The sequence below is a fragment of the Molothrus ater genome, chromosome 7 (assembly GCF_012460135.2).
Source record: "Molothrus ater isolate BHLD 08-10-18 breed brown headed cowbird chromosome 7, BPBGC_Mater_1.1, whole genome shotgun sequence".
NCBI lineage: Eukaryota > Metazoa > Chordata > Aves > Passeriformes > Icteridae > Molothrus > Molothrus ater.
In genome coordinates, this window is record NC_050484.2 from 28856647 (window position 1) to 28874221 (window position 17575).

The 17575-nt window shown below is 38.5% G+C and overlaps 1 protein-coding gene across 4 annotated transcripts in view; it reads right to left on the minus strand.

Annotated features, from left to right (window-relative positions):
* ZNF148 (zinc finger protein 148) overlaps nucleotides 1-17575 on the minus strand; it is a 42096-nt gene that overhangs the window by 22717 nt on the left and 1804 nt on the right. The gene's annotated exons all lie outside the window — the stretch shown is intronic.

The following is a 17575-nucleotide window of genomic DNA, read 5'->3' on the forward strand; positions in this document are numbered from 1 at the left end:
AGTGCTCCTTGAGACAGACATACCAACAGACAGAGAGACAGACAGACAGACATCCTTCCTCCATCCCTCTATGTTCCCACAGCCAGAGAGCAGAGGCAATACACACACAGGCCACAGCAGACACAGGGTGGGAGCAGAGGCACAGGGCAGTTGGACAGCACACAGCAGGCCCAGCCAGAGCACCACGTGGGACCTTGGGCAGCATCACAACAGCAGCAGCAGCACCTTTGGTTTTGATGCACTCAGAGTTAGGATACAGGTGTGATGTGGGTACATTGCTACACAGCAGCTTCAAATTCCATCCCCCTGACAGTGCAGCATGGAGAAAGGACCCAGCTCCATTCAAGTCTCAAGTCAGAGGCTACGCTGCCTTCCCTGCAGCTCACAATGACTATTCATAACCAAAGAAATCAGGTCTCTCTGCAGGTTATGTCCACAGAAATCGGGTCTCTGCCTAAAACCAGCAGGGCCATCACAGCAGAATTGCACCACAACAGCCCCCTGCCAGTCTAACAGGCTGCCAACATGCAAAAACACTCCATCAAACAAATGTACATCAAGTGTGTAAATTTCCATTTTCAGTTTCATCCATTTGATCACTTTCTAAATAATTTTCTTCTCCAGGAATATATTTCAAAAACTCTCAGTGTATCTAAACATTTGTGAAGTTTTCTTTATATCAAACTACATCGAGTTTACAAAATAAACAGTGGTTTCTTTTTGGGTGAGATCCTAGATTACTTTGTAGAATTGGAACCACCAGCTGAAAACTCTCATGAGTTTCTCCTACATTGTCCTTTGTTTCAAATATTACTATTGGTTCTTAAGATACTGAAAGTAAAATTAACTCAACTTCTTTAAAAAAAAAAAAACAACCTCACCACACACCACAACAAATAAAGTAAAAAAGCCAATTCACACATCCTGATGGCAAGTCATGTCTTATAACTCAAAAGTGAAAGAACATTAGTCCCTACTCTGTACCGTAAGAGGTTCTAATCTAAACTTCCGAATACATCATAGAAAGGCTGACAGCCAGGATGGTCTGACCTCTCTCAGTTTCAAATACTTAAGAAGCACACCAAAGGAAGAGGCTTTTCAGGCAAATACTTTTTTTATTATTTTTAGTAAGCCTTGCTCTGCTGGAAATCAGGAGGACAGAGTCACCAAGCTACATGTCTTTATATATGACAGTGTCATCAATCTTTTTAGCATTCTTCCTTCCTACATAACAAGACCATTTTAGGGACTAAAACCACTCATGACAGGAGAAGAACATGGAAAAATTCTGTTCAGCACATTTATGTTTGTGATTTGTCCTTTTTTGTTCTCCTGCAATTCTAACACAAGTTTGAAATAATGCTTTTGATTTTCTCAGTATCTGTCTTCAAATACAGACAACAATTTCTTAATGCCTTGAGTGAGCTCAGGTAGTGCTATGTGACAAACTGCCTCTCAAATTAATCCATTTAGAGTAAGAGAATGAGATGTCTTCAAGGGAAAATGTAGGTCTGATATGCCATACAGCCACTTGCAGACATTATATAATCCATGAAGTATTTTTCATAGGTAACTGGGAAACCAAACTGATAGTTTCTCAGCAATAACACAAACAAACAAACAAAACCTGGCACAGCACTAAGGCTGTATTCTTCCCACCAATGCAGATCTCCCAGACATCTTGCAACAACATCATAAAAGAAGAAAGTGAGGATTAATTTATCATCTTTTTGGTTTAGAATATCCTGTGCCAAGGGAGAAAGGTGAGATAGAAGTGAAATTCTTAAGATTTGGTAAAAGAGGGTGCAAAAGTCCTAAAGCTGAAACTGGTTATTTTGGTAGAGCATTCTAAATATCCAGCTTGAAAGACAGACTTCAAGGAAAATAAAACAAATGTATCTACTCATTTCAGCCTTTATCTGAGCTCAGGGTACATCTCACACAGACTGTCATTCACTATGCTTTTGTTCCACACTACAGAAATATGACAGCATCAGGTCACTGCAGATTCTCCAAAGGAATGACGTGGACAGGTATGAGAATACAAGAACTCAAGATGCTGAAACACATTCAAGGGAGAACAAACAGCATCAAGTGTGAGAACATGGTGGCCCTAATCTGTCTGCTCATGCCACTGGCAAGAACAGCACAGAAGGTTGTATCACATGGAGGACGATACTGCCACATCACTCTGAAATTAGGTAGGAATTGCGGAAATCCTGGATTTAAAGCTACTTCCTGGCAGGAACTTAGGCAGGCTAAGAAGCTGAGTTAACCACACAGAAGAGCCTGCTGCTCTCACCAGCAGAGGCAGGAAGACTCCTGACATGCCAAACCTTGGGACAGGCTGGCGAGATACAGCAGCTTCCCAGAGGACAGGCCAGCTGTGGGCTGGTATTCACGGGTCTGGTTGGCTCCCACAGCTGCAACGGATATGGAAAGTTTCTTTCTCACCCTGACTAGCAGGTTTAGCAGGGTCATGCAACTGAGAGCCCTCAAGTTGTCTTCCAGCCATGATCTTGAGTCATATCAGAAGTGCTGCAGTAAGTGCACTGCTTATTAATCAGGCTTTCAAACAACTGGCTTTTCAAAGAAAAATAGTGAGAACTTATAGTGTTAGGCTGCATATGAGAAGTGATGAAAAACAATATAAGTTACATGACTTCCAGGTGATGTTTTAAAACAAAGAGGTAATGTTTTAAAACAAAGAACCACAAACAAAAACAGGCTATTAATCCAAGCAAGAAGCATCCCAAATGCAATTAATTCAGTAAAACACTTGTAATTTGTCAAGTGACACCTTTCGACTCACATAAAAGGAATCCTATCATTTAAATTGAAGATGAGAAGTGTTCTTGGAAGAATGACAGTGTGATAAAGAAATGTTAGTCAAAAGCATTCAAACAAGAACACTTTACCAACCTGCAAAGATTAAATATATTTTTAAGTGCAAGATGCATTTGTGAAATAAAGATCAACTTACTTAGAGATTATCTCTAGAGAAGCTACAAAAATGCAAACCACATACACACACACAAGCAAATTTCTTGGCATAAGACATTGTTATCACTATTGATGTTTTTCATGGAATTTCAGAAGTTCTATTAAGCTTCACCAAGTAATATCTTGATTTTTCTTAGAGTATATAGTATATAAACTGACAGAAAACTATAAACTGACAGAAAAAGAGCTGTCAACAAAACCTTTCAAGAATACGTTTTGCTTGATAGAGGTACTCCATGCATTTACTGTAGGCAAAGCATCTCACAAGAGACATCTACAGGCAGAGCTCCCTGGGGAGGAGAGAGAGGAAGGGGAAAGACTGCCCAGAAGAGGTCTCACAGGAGCCTGCCAGCACCTCCTCTTTTCCCAGGGCGCTCCCCAGCTGCCTGCAGCACATCCCCAGCCAGCGAAGCACATCGCTTCACTCAGAAACCGCTGCTCCGCCAGAGCCTCCGGCTGCACTTCACAACCATTCATTTCAGCAGCCCTGACATCAGCTTTTCCAAAGACTTCTGCACTGACCTGGAGAGCTGAGCAGTAAAGGCAATATTCCTAATTAAAGAAACAACCACTTCAATGAAAACGTGCTGCATGAAAAGCATGACAACATTTCAATTCAGAATCAAAAATAAAAATACCATCAAGAAAAAACAGTCATTGATTCAAAAAGTCTGCTGGGATGGTGGCTGCTACGAGGTAGATGTGAACAGAGACCCTAAAGGAAAGCAACAAAATTTGTAAGCCATCAGAGTTTTAACACCTGGTGCAGCTCTTGCTCTCCACTTTGATTAAAGGTAACAGTTATTCTATCTCTCCCTTCTTTTCTTAAGCATGAAGTAAGGCATTATTTAATTTAATAAGCAAGTACGTAGAGATACTAATTGGGTTCACTTTAAAAATAAAATCCATATGTGCAGAAAAATGAATTCTGTAGGATTTAAAAGACTACTTATGACAGAGGAGAAAAGAAAACACGTTTAAGGATTAACAGCAGAGACAAAAAAATGAAAATCATCTGCGGTTTAGTATCTATTTGTAGAACAGAATTAATGTTTTTGCTTTTTCTTCTAAAGTAAGATGGACTTTTAGTATTTGTAAACATTGTCCTGCGAAAAGTCTTTGTTGTTCCAGAACTTCTACCACTCCTTTTAAGTGTTAAAAAGCAGGATTAGCTGCTTTCTATATCCATAACCCACTCCACCCTGTCTCCTATACTATCTTCTCCCTACTTTTGCAAGGCAAAAAGGAAGGAAAGAAGGCTAAGGGAAACATGAAAGGAAAGTTGTTAAAATATTCTTCTATTGTTAAAGTTGTTAAACTATTCTTCTGGCTTAAACCTGAGCACCTTCTGAAGGACTGTAGCAAAGACTTGAGACAGAAATATGACTTTCCCTCTAGCAATAAGCTCTCTTTGACCATGTTTTCTAAGATATAACAACCCAAACACAAGAGCCAGGATGCACAACAGCAATTCTAATTTGCCCTTAGCAATCTGATACTGTTCTGCTGAAAACTACCTCCAAGATTCCCCTCACAAAAGCTGACACTGTGTTCAGCCCAAGGTATTAAATGGTTTCAAGGTAACCTTACACTGGGAGTAGCCTGATGACGTATTTTAGCTCCACATTTTGGGAAGTGTGTTTTCATTAAAGACAAGACAAAATCCCTGATGAGCAAATATCTGAAGCTACAGAACATGTACCTGAGCATTCCTCCCACATCCTCGCTTCAAGAGCTTTTGGAAGAAGGAGTACATGCAGAGCTCAAACTACAGAACATACAAAGGTTACTTGTGCAAAATGCACACAGAATAAACTTTTCAAAAGGCAATCTGGGGAAACACTTCAGCTTCTTAGGGCTCATCTCTTTGGTCATGCTATAATTATTTGTGCTAAACTGTAAGCTTAAATTAATATAGTGTACATAAATCTATAAAACTCCCTAAATAAGCATTCTCATTCTAGTACAGAATTTTTTTCCTTCCCTGTTTAGTAGAATAGTGTAATTCACCTTGGAAAGGTTATTCTGAATTAAAAAGTCAACCCCTTTATAATCAGAGCAGTTTACTGGCATGATAAGCAAAACCTTTTTAAATAGCCAAACTTCTAAAAAATCAACTACAACTGATAGGCCATTCCAGTGGGACATTTGGTGTGTTTTGTTAAATTACCCAATTCCCAATGATACTGCGAGAAACAATCCAATAGAGGCGGTACCTGCCCAAAGGGAAGTGGTCTGCACCTCTCCCCCCTCAGACCTTGTGTCCTGCTCTGGGTTGAGCACAGAATTCTGCAGCTGAGAAGGGAGCTGGACAGAAACACTCCCACAGAAAAGCCAGGAGGTTTCATTCGGGTCAGTGGGACAGAGCAGGTGGAGGATACGGAGATGGGCAGTGAGGAAGCAGGAGCAGGGAACAGGACAGTTTCTCCAGGAGTGGTCAGTGGCTGGATCAGATCAAAGTGCATTGTGAAACTGCCCCACAAAGGCCATGTGCACACACAGAGGAACAACTCAGAGCTGCCACCCACACGTACCCAAAGGCTATGCCAAATTCAGACCATGGGAAAAATGGCTATCTACATTCTCAAATGCCTTCCTCCTAAAATGAAGTGTAAAATCACTAATAATTCTACAATTCCTGATGCTAATGAAGAAAGAGATAGCAACAGGGCCTAATAGCATATTTAAAACTACTAATGTTTAAGCGTTTCCATGAATGAAACCACCACCAATGCAAGCCCCTCCAAAAGGAAGAGAAAAATTAGAACTGAACAGGTTCCTAACATCCACTTTAAACCCCTATCAAACCATGAAAAATGCTGACTATTCTCATCATATCAGAAAATATATTTAGTTGCACTATTAAAATATGGATACAGTCCAATACAAAAGGAAACACAGCTAGCTTTCACAGTATCAAAGGTTCAATTTTTAGCATACCACAGAAGCCTAGAGAGTAAAGAATAATACCCTACTTAATGGTTCTAAATAAAGAACATTAAATAAAATTCTCTCTTATCCCTACTCAGAAAAATAACACTCAGCTAAAAGAACGATTTTTAAATTAACACACAAGTATTTTTAAGAATCATTTAGAATGTGTTGACTTGCAAAAAGAAAGCAATCAAACATAAATCATCATGAAAAGGTTAACAGATCATAAAATCAACACATTCTAAAAGGTAACATATGATACACTCTTATGACTTGTTGCACAGTTATTTCTGAGTGCTCCATGTTGCTGAACACATGCCAGTGCAGGGCCTGACTCCACCAAGATTTACACTCATACTGAGCTGTGAATAGTCCTATTACAATCAACAGGATTACTCACAGAAAATCTCCTTATCGTGCATAAAATTATCCATGTGTGAAAATCTTTGTCACCTTTCTTATCCTGAAATCTGTATTCCATCATCACCAGCATAACCATAATTCAATATCAAATGTGCATATGGAAAAGCTTGTGATGCTGTATTTAAAAAGCCACAGTTCCATGTCAAAATCCACAGGGGTGTTACCAGTATCACAAACATACTTTAAATAGTCCAAAAATCACAGGCAATGCTAGTTTTTATCTGGGGGAAAAAAAAAAGCCACTGGTTTTGTAGCATTAAATCATAAACTACTAGAAAATAGTTAATTTTCAGAATTTATCTGGGAATTTTTCCCACTGGATAGTTAACCTCAGAAGAACACTGCAGGATTTCTGTCTTTGCACCATGAAACTTGGATACTCAAAAGTGCTCCCTCTGGGGACTTCTGGTGACATTTATACTGAGGAAAACAAACACTACACATAACTAAGGCTACCTAGCATCTTCTAAGTTGCATTTTACACCTTCAGTTCAACTGGTGAAAATGTTGTGAAATTTCATCTATCTCATGCATGCCCCAAGCTGAAACTTTATAAAAATATTTCAGATAGTGTGTCAAATGGTTTTTCATTTGATTTTGACAACAGTGCAGTTCTATCACAAAGCTGAGCCAATCTAACAGCTAAGGTCATTGAAAGGGGCAATTAATTCCTCCTCCTAACTCTGAGAGTTCACCCTATCATTGGTGCCTACTCTAATGCTCAGATTTTTTAAAATGTGATTTTTTTTTTACAAGTCCTTAAACTCCTTGGGCCTCACAACTTCTTTACCATCTGCAAGTATCCCTGAAGCATCTCTACTCATCACAAGTGCTATGCTAGTGCTGCTTTACAGAAGATGACAACCTGCTGTTGCTCTCAAATTGGCCCAAACACCAAAGGCCTGTATATGTGTGTGTATTTGTTCCTTCTTCTTGGTGGATAAAGAATTGGCTGGATGGTTGCACTCAGAGAGTTGTGGTCAATGGCTCAATGTCCAAGTGGAGACCAGTGACAAGTGGGATTCCTCAGGCCTTAGTACTGGGACTGGTGCTGTTTAACACCTGTGTCAGGAAAATGGACAGTGGGATTGAGGGCACCCTCAGCAAGTTCCCAAAGACACCAAGTGGAGGATGCCCTGGAGGGAAGGGATGCCATCCAGAGGGACCTGACAGGCTGGAGAGATGGGCCTGTGGGAATTTCACGAAGTTCAACAAGGCTGCAAGTGAGACAGGGCAATCCCAAGCATAAATACTGGTACTGTACATTTTTAAAATGCAAATATCATAAATATATGTGTGTGTGTGTGTGTATATATATATATATACACACATACATATGTGGTTTTCTACAGCACACTGGATGGAATGCTCCACAAAAATATGTGAAACTAGTCAGACAGATTATAAGATCCTTGCTCTGTTTGTTACAAGTGCCAAAACATGCGTGAGTCGCAGAGTGCATGAAAAGAAAGCCGTGACCATTTAGGCAGTTGAACCCTACCTTGCAAAATAGGATCAAGCCCTTTCTACAAAAGTTTTTTTAAAATAGGTGATCAATAATTATATTTGGCACATTTTCTGGCTGCCTATTCTGACACATTTGGGTCAGATGTACCCAAAATGCTGAGTACTCAGGGCTGCAATTACGTCACTTACAGCACTACTTTAAAAATACAAAGATGAATGCAGTGCTGCTATTTTAATTTTTAAAAAAGCTCTTAAAGAGCTCAATGGACATCCACACCAAACACAAATTTTCATCTTGCTCATAGGCACCAATTCTCCAGCCATAAAATAAGAAATATCCATTTCCTCTCCCTGAGGCATAGTAAAATACTTGTAACAACAAGCAATATTCAATATAGGTCACAAGGGTGAACTAATCAGTTTGTGGTGCTCTTGTTCCTGCAGCCTGAGGGGAGAAGGCAGCACACCTCAGATGGAAAGGTAAACCTGCACCAATGACTGAGAAAACTGCTGTGAGAAGGTGGGTAAGAGGGGCCTGGCCTCCCCATGACCTAACCACTGACCAGAAAGCCCAACCAGCGGAAGGTTTCCAACTAACATGGAGCAGCCACTTCGGTGCAGAATCATTACAGGATGGGGCACACCAATGTGGGACTGCCATCAAGAAAAGGTAAGCATGACAGTAAGACTTTGAAAAGAGAAACATTGTTTACCACCATGATGTAACAGAACTACTAGAGATTTGGCTTCTTTTTGCAGCTCTGCCACTGCTTTTGGGGCAAATCTGTTATTTTGGCAAATCATTCGCCCTCCCATCTTTCCACTTCCTGTCTCTAAATCAAGTGCAATGATCCACCTACGATTTAGGTGTGGAGTGAGCAGCAGACATTATCTCTGAGGGTCTCACAAGCCTACTGATAACTATTACAGTAATTTCACAAAGAAATATATCCATTCTGCCTTCAGAGCAGGATTAAGCAGAGCACAGTAAGAGAACACATGTTATGCAAAAAGAAGAAAGCGAAGTACAGAGCAGCTGCTTATCCAGTTCATGGACATTTAAAAAGGTAGGGGCTTTGGAGTTCATGTGTCATGAAATAATATGGCATAATATTAAGATGCAATATATTAATAATATAAAGAGGATGGTAAAATTAAGTGGCACAAGTAAAGATCAATGCTGCAATTTTAAGGCTTGCATACTTGACTTACACCTAAAATTGCTCTTTTAAAACCGTGCTTTTCTTGTAATATCTTTACTTCAGCTTCAATATTTTCTAAAAGGCCATATACATGTACTAAACAAAAATAGTAATTACAGAAAAATTCAAGACAATTACTTAATACATCCACATAGATTAAATAACACTGGACAATAAGCTAACAGAAGTATAACCAAGAAGGTTTTGCTCAAAAAACCTGGAAGTTAGCTGCAAAAGCCATCTTAGAGATTCTGGAAGACATTCCTCATTTACATACATGACAGCACAAGGAAAACTTACAGGAAAAAAACCACCATTTTAAACCATAGGTGAGAAGGCTATGAATAACAACAATACAGATCTTACAGAGCCCAGGTGATATTTCTAAATCTTACTTCAGCATTTGACGTTATTTCAACATGGGCTCTCAGGTTGTGAAATCAATGCAAGTATTTTAGAATACAGGAACCATTCTCCTAAGTTCCAATTTCAACTTTAGCACATCACCATGCACAGAGCAGGCATTTTTTCCCTAACTTCATTTCAGCAAACCTATTCAGAGTAAGATTACATTCTGTGTAACATCTCAAAACAAATTCTACAAAATGTGCTTGGCTCTCTCGGCATCAACTTTCCACCAAACAAGGAACATTTTCTCATCTCATTCTTCTGCAGAGGAAGCATTGTCATACCTCAGTGTAACTTCATTTTTAATGGATATTTACTTCATTTCAGCTGTGTTTTAAACACACCCTTCGTCTATCTACTCATGGAACAGAAACTCAAACAATCCAGTTAATCCAAAACATGACAGAATGAATACCTCTAGCAAAAGATTCACACCAGACAGACCAAGCAAATCCTATGCTTTCTGGACTGCTTTTCAAATACCACAGTGTTACCTTCGGGGGCCAAAAATGTGGGCCAGGAGACCTGAAAGAGCCTAAAGTTCAAAGACATAGATCTCTACTCACTGCTCCACTCTTCAAACCCTATAGGTTTATCCTACCTATATATAAAAAAGGGCCTTTTAGCAACCTATCTATTCCATAAGGCTAATCCACCTGGCAACTCAAAATTAAATATCTACTTCACATTTGCTAACATAAACACAAGGTAACACACATGTAATATAGTCGATGGGAAAAAAAAATGCCTATATAAGAATCTCATCAAGTAAGAAAAAGAATCATAGAATGCTCATGACATTTCCATAAAGCATTTGGACCCTTCAGAGATGGCAGCTCTGGAATATAAAACCAGTGCAGTGACAATGATTTGGGTATCACCAGAAGCAGGATCTCAACCTGTATACCCTGGTGGTAGCCTTTCTTTCCTTTAAAGCAGGATAAAAATCAAGGAGCAGAAGATGTTGTGATGCTACATTAGGGAGAGCACTGACCAACACTGAGCCAGAAAAAGAAAATCTATCACTGCTCTTCAAATATTCAAGCAGTTACAAACTGGGCATCAAGGAGCAATTTTCATCAGCGGAATCAGGGATTGCTGTGGCCTAAACAGCACTACTCTGTTATAGCATCAGAACAGTATCAAGCACCTTCATCAGGAATAAACAGAAGATTCAGCACATAAACTGACATGTGTTAGTATTTAAAGATAGTATGAAATCAGCCAGAGGAGGAAGGAGTAGAAACAAACTCTAAAATCATGGAAATGAGCAATCAGGTCACTTTCTCAAAACCCCTCTTGGAACACAAGCATGTTACAGCCCATGTACATTTGCCAAGACAACAAAGAAGGTTTTTTTAAGAGTATACTTGTCTCCAGTTAGGATTTTTTTTTTCCACACTGTTGCAACAAATCCACCACGTCCCTTCTGCTAACCAACACTTGTGGTCAGATTAAATCAACTAAGAACTATTCCTATCCCACTTACATAAAATTCCAGAATTGTAAATCAGCCTTTTTTAATTCATTTTTAATCTCAATGACCCTCACTTCAAAAGAAAAAAAAAAGGCAAATGGCAAATCAAGTATTAAATCCAGTGTGCTTCTGCAGTGTATCCTCTTCAAAAGACTATCCCCAACTTCTGCAAGAACTTCCAGGTAACTCTTTCCCTTGACACTTCAAAAATAGTATGAACAAGGAATCCCACTGACTTCTACCACATACCCCAAGGTGATTTTTCCTCATTACAGTTTTAAATTTCTCAAACAATTTTCAGGCACTTAAGCCCATTTTCAGATTGAGGCAAGCCAAAACATGAGATGTCTAGAAACAATTTTATAAGAGCAATAATAACACAGATATCCTGGCCCATTAGCTAACACTGAAAATAATCCAAAAAATAAAACACAGACTTCTCAGGATTGTCCTCTCTTAAATAAAAAGGTTGTGGAAATTGGATTCTACCTCAATGACTTTGGCGCCCTGCAGCTAATTCTCACTAATTAAAGTCCTAGAATACACTAAAACAGAAATTCAGAATGATTAAAAGATATGATATATGTTTATAACAACTCCTGTAATTACTATGAATAAAAATCTTGAAGGTTCTTGATGCCATTAACTCACAGACCAATAATTAAGGGCTACCATTCCAAACAGGTCTGAAATTTTTGAGAACTCATAGTCAAATAACTTCATGATGAAGCCAAGTTATAGTAAAACACATTCCATATAATCCATATTATTAAGCAAGCAGGAAATCAATCTGTAAAGCTAGAAAATATTCTGACAGGATTCAGATGAAAGAAAAATTCAGCATATTCTGCCTTTATGGACTGCTTTCCAGATCCTGGTTCCTCATCCAACCAAGCTGGGAGTCTCACATTGATGCAGCTGCACTCACCCAAGTTCCCTCAATGCAAGGATGTGTTCCACAGGTAACAGGGCAACAATGTGTAACAGAATCCTTGAACGGTTTGGCTCGGTGGGGACCTTAAAGATCCCCTAGATCCAAACCCCCTGCCAGGGCAGGGACACCTTCCACTGAGGGCCCCATCCAGCCTGGCCTTGAATACTGACAGGGCTGGGGCATCCACAGCTTCTCTGGGCAACCTCTTCCAGTGTCTCACCACTCTGACAGTCAAAAGTTCTTCCTAACAGCTACTCTAAATCTACCCTGTTTCAGTTCATTACCCCTTGTCCTAACACTACCTGTCCAAGTACCCAAGATAGAAGCACCAGAGCCAAGACTTCTCTGCTGAACTTGTGTCCAACCAGATGTGGGAAATTAAGAGTTGCCCAACGGTACAGCAAATTTTAGGCACATCAGATGTAACTACAACAGATTCCATTTTTTCTGCATGTGCAGCCACACTATCATCACCTGCACAACTGCAGAAAGCCCCCTGCCTGTCCTGTGACCTATAAGGAATGTAATCCAGGGGTGACAAAAAGGAACACTAGACAGTAAAATGTGAGATCACGCAAAGAATTGACAGATTAAATTTTCTGTCAGTTTGTCCTTTTACATTGCTGTTCCTTGGAAAGTGACAGTAAACTCACACTTAAAGCTGCACTACATTTGATGCAATGTAGTGTATGTAACACTGATTCCTAACAGGCACCAGCTGAACATGCCTGGTTTGCATGATCTACTTTTAACTGTCAGATTCAGACAACAAGCCCACTGGTTTTGTCTACAAATTGCCACCTACTTCACATCTTCCAGCAAAATACTGTGACAACTGGATGATCATCCTCTGTGTGCTCCTCTTCTATAAACTCTATTTTAATTCCCCTCTCAGTAACTTAATTTCATCATTGGTGATCATAAAAAACCACATTTCAAATACATAAAATTCTTTTCTACGAGTCATTTAAAAAGACAACTTCATCATCTCTACCAGGAAAAAAACAACACAAAAGTCAAGTAGCTTTTCCTTACTTCATTATACCCCATAACAATACAAGCTTTCCTGCTCCTCAGAACACAATCACATAACTTTGAGATCTTTTTGCTGACTCAGACAAAAATTCATCACAAAATATAACTGTCAGATTCACCAGTGACAGAGGAAGCTCCTGAGAACCACAGCCTAATAAAGCTTTCCTCCTTGAAGGATGACAGCAGTCTTTCCCATATGAAAGATTCATTTTTATTTGATATTGTTAAAGCAATATTCACTCAGGGCACCTTCACACTAGACTTTATTTTCAAGAAAACCAGTTATAAGGTCAAAACAGAAGTTGAAAACCAATATTTCATGGGCATGTCTGGAAAATCTGCAAGTGATTTTGGTAAAATAATTGTATCATACGTTGGTGTCCTGAGGATTAACTACCTCCTTCTGCAGTTGATCTACAGTGGTCAATACAGAAATTTTCTTCAAAGTCAGCAATGCAAGATTACTCTAGCAAAAAGGAGTTGGTTGAGTTTACCAATCTATTGTGAAAAACTTCTTTGTTAAAAGAAACTTTACAGACACAAAAGAGAACATGTCTTAAATTTATGTATATAGTTACTTTTGCATCAAGAACTGCTCAGTGCTATAAATGACCCAACTTAAAGCCTGGCCATTGTCATCCATCTCACATGTATTTTGTTTGATAGAGACTGACATGTAACAGAGACCTGTGTTAGAAACCACTGTGTGTATGTGGTCAAAACCAGAGGAGAATCATGCCTCAGGAGATGATAATTCCCTTCAGAGTGCTCCTACTTAAGACACTCTGAAATCATCCACTGAATCTGGAAAATCTGACTGTTATAATGCCTATAGACTAAAAAAATCATCCATGGATCCTGTGAAATGTATTTATTTCTTGGCTTACATTCTCACTTTGCTCTCTCTTCCCTGCTTTTACAAAACTGAAGAATGTCTGCAGTGTAATTCTAAAGATCACTTGTTGAAAGCAAGCCTGGAGAGTTTTCAGTACCCACGGAAACCTGCAGAAACCTAGTGTATTTAGAAACTGCTTCCTTGCTTTGCCCCTTCCCAGTGACATCCCAGGCAATAAAACACACTGCTTATTTTTTGGCAAAATAAACTTCACTTTGTGATGAACATTTCTCATTCTCCAGGACTAGAGCTTTAGGCCAGACAGCATCATAAATACATGCTACTAGAGTCTTGCATATCTGCATGCACACACATTTTTAGGAGCATTATCACCATTTCCTTGATTCAAATACAATCCTAACAACAGAAAAAGAAAAATCTGACAAATTGTCAGGGCAATCACATAGCAGGTAATATTCAGAGAATGAACAAAGTTGGGTTTTCCCTTTTCTTAAATAATGCTAGTGATCATGTAACTATGACACATCCGCACAGCATCAGTATTTCTCACTTCACCTCTTGCACTGAGGTAACCTGACCTAGTCATGATGTTACTGGCATTGTAAACCTCTCTAATGAAGTCTTTTATATCCATGGTGGGGTGCATAAGTAACAAAAGTTAATAGAGACTTTATGGGAAATTATTACAAAAACATTTAAGACAGTTGTACAAGTTTTTATGAATGGGCATCTTTTACCCTTGCAGATGCAGCTGCCATTTGAAACTATTTTAGAGCAGAAGGCTCTATCAGTCACATAGCCGAGCTCACACAGATATCACAACAGCCCTACACATGAGTAATATCACATGTTATATCAAGAAATTGGTTTATGGACATTTGAGAAACACCTTGAGTTTTGGTTTTTATGTTGGATTTTTTGGGTTTTTTCCAGTGCAAGAGATGTAGACAGTTTATATTTGATAGGCTGTTCATAAATTATAGTCTACTGCTGTTTGCAGGTTGGAACTTCTTCCCACACAGATTTCATTTTATCATCAGACTGTTTAATTCTGCGCTTATAAAAATGTCATCCTAGTCATAAGGGAAGAATTAGACAGCACTGTCTTAAGATTTTCTGCACATACCGTGACAAGATGCAGATACTGTGATACTAATATGCCAGTAGAGTGTATCAGTTCCAGGATCAGGCCAATACACATGCTGTTATTGAGCTATGGTTGCTGCTTTCAAAAGTGCAATGAAATAATAAAATAATATAACCTAGTAATACATTAACTACATTACAGTATTCACAGTGCTATCCCTTTATATCATAGCCTGGAATACACTAACACACTGATAATATGCTAAGAGTACATTAAAAATTATTTTGGAGCAAAAGCAGTACCAGCTTCTATACTATCTCCCAAAATAATATTCTGAGAGTGTGAAAGAAGTTATCAGGAGATCCTAACCCTTCTGCATGTTGTGGATTGCACAGTCTTTCTAAAAGACAGCGAATTTCCCCTTGGGACACACTTAGAATCAAGTTTTGTGAGAACATATTATAGGTTTTTTCCAAGTATTTTATCCAACATGATGAATGATATACAAAAAATATCTCTACATGGAGTCAGGGAAAGATAATTTAATCACATATAATATTTGAATATTCACATATGTTATTGTATTTTAATTCGTACAATAAATTGTAAGTTAAATAGTTTAAAATTTTATCACTTGTGTGGTTTATGGAATTACTGCTGATGTATAAAACATTCTGTTCTATGTAGATTAAAAAATGTATATTTAAAATGTATATAGAGAACCAGCTAATGAGCTAAACAGATGGGGTTGTGTATTTAACTTCACTGGAAAGTACTGAAATAAAGTAACTAACAGCACTTGTGTAAATGAAAATAAATCTCATGAAAATCTGAATGGATTTTCCTTTGTTAGACAGAAATTTCTGCTTGGCATATAACTACATATTATAGCCAATGGCTGTGGTTTGCTGACACATCTTGTCAATAGCTAGGTCTCAGCTGTTAAAAAACAATAACTTTGTACATTTAACTCAATACTAGTACAAGGGTTTCTGCACAGATACCAATTAACAGAACTGAAAAAAGAAAAAAAATCATGAATCTCAGTACTTCAAGAAATATAATTTTCCCAAAAGTATTTCTTTCAAAAAAACCTAAACAAATTAAAGTGGAACTTCATCACAGTACTGATCTTTTACATAAGCCCTGCAACCGTATAGAAGCAGACACCCATGTCTGGTTACATCCATGGAGCCTTTGTGGGACCACTTTTGTCTTTAAACACTCAGTTATGCAGATCAGACTGCAAGCTGAAGGCCTGAATCTATTTCATCAAAAATGATGCTGGTTTGAAAGGCAGCTATCATTAAACTGCCAGGCAAAGGCAGAGGAAGTACTTATTTTAAATAAAACCTGTCTATTTCTCTGTTAGATCCATTTAAGAGCCTGCAAAATAAAAAATATTTCCACCGGTGCTTACTTTTCACTGCTTGTGCCATTCATTTAACATATAAGACATGTTAAGTTTGGACAAGAAAGCTGGATGCTTCATTCCATATTTAGGGCAACAGCAGTATCCTCATTTACAAAAGACATTACCCCAGTGTTACTGTTTCTTATTTAACTTCCACTATTTCACAGAGAAAAATGTATTTTCTATTAGAGCCAAAATTAAATCAAACTTAATCCCAAATTATGCTAAACACTTAAAGGGGTTTTGATAGATTAAGGCCCACTCCATCAAGCTGCTCCCTACAGACAGGTCTCCATTTGTAAGAGCCCACACAGCAATCCTTGCTGGAGGAAGACACTACAGAGATTCCAGTCACAAAAAAATCACAAATGTCTTGCAGCAGACACAAAAAACAAACCCACCATGTTTCTCCCCAATTAGAATACAAACACTTCCTTCCCATTAGTACATGTTTAAATGTTTAACCTAAATCCATCTACTAACAACTGATACCCTGAGCTCCACTATTTGCAAATCTATTTTACCGAATCTGTGGTGCAGAGAACATATCTAGAAGTGAGATAAACTCTTTAAGATGAACCATCACCATATTTCACTAGAGTAATATATTACTAGCACTCTGATAGTTCAACTCTATCATTACTGGTACACAGAAATTCTCAGAGGGAAGTACAAACTTCCAGCCTCAATGGTTTTACACCAACTGTCTTTAGAACATCCCCACGCTCCACAGTGCTTTAAATCCTCATACAAATAAACTTGTACACACTGAACTCAGAGGGAAAACCACCTTTTGAAAAATTACATAACAATATTCCCAAAGTATATATTCCTTCAGGTGAACAATTCAGCCTGCAACATAACTTTTCACATTCTGAATAATTCTTCTCCCTTTTTTTTAAATGACTGTGGTTGTTCAAGTAGCTACTTACCCACTTAATAGCTTGATTTCATGATGCATTATATTAGGGATTTCTCCATAAACAGAATATGTTTGCAATACAGTAGGCATGAAGCACACATAGACAAGACAGAGTAACAGAAGCATAGATTACATACACATCTGTTCTCTCAGGTCTGAGCCCGAGGAGCACAGACAGAAGGACACATGCACACAGCAGTCTAAATGCAAGAGATCATCCTCATCTTTTTCAGCTTTCTTCATTTATATCAGCTCACTGACTGAAGTACAGGTATACTTGAGGAAGAGGGGCATGCAGACATCCAGAAAAAAATACAAAGAAAACACTTTTGGAAACTGAACACACACACACACATTCAGTTGCCTATTCATGAGGAAAGGCCATGACAACAGTTTTCAGGAAACTGCAACTG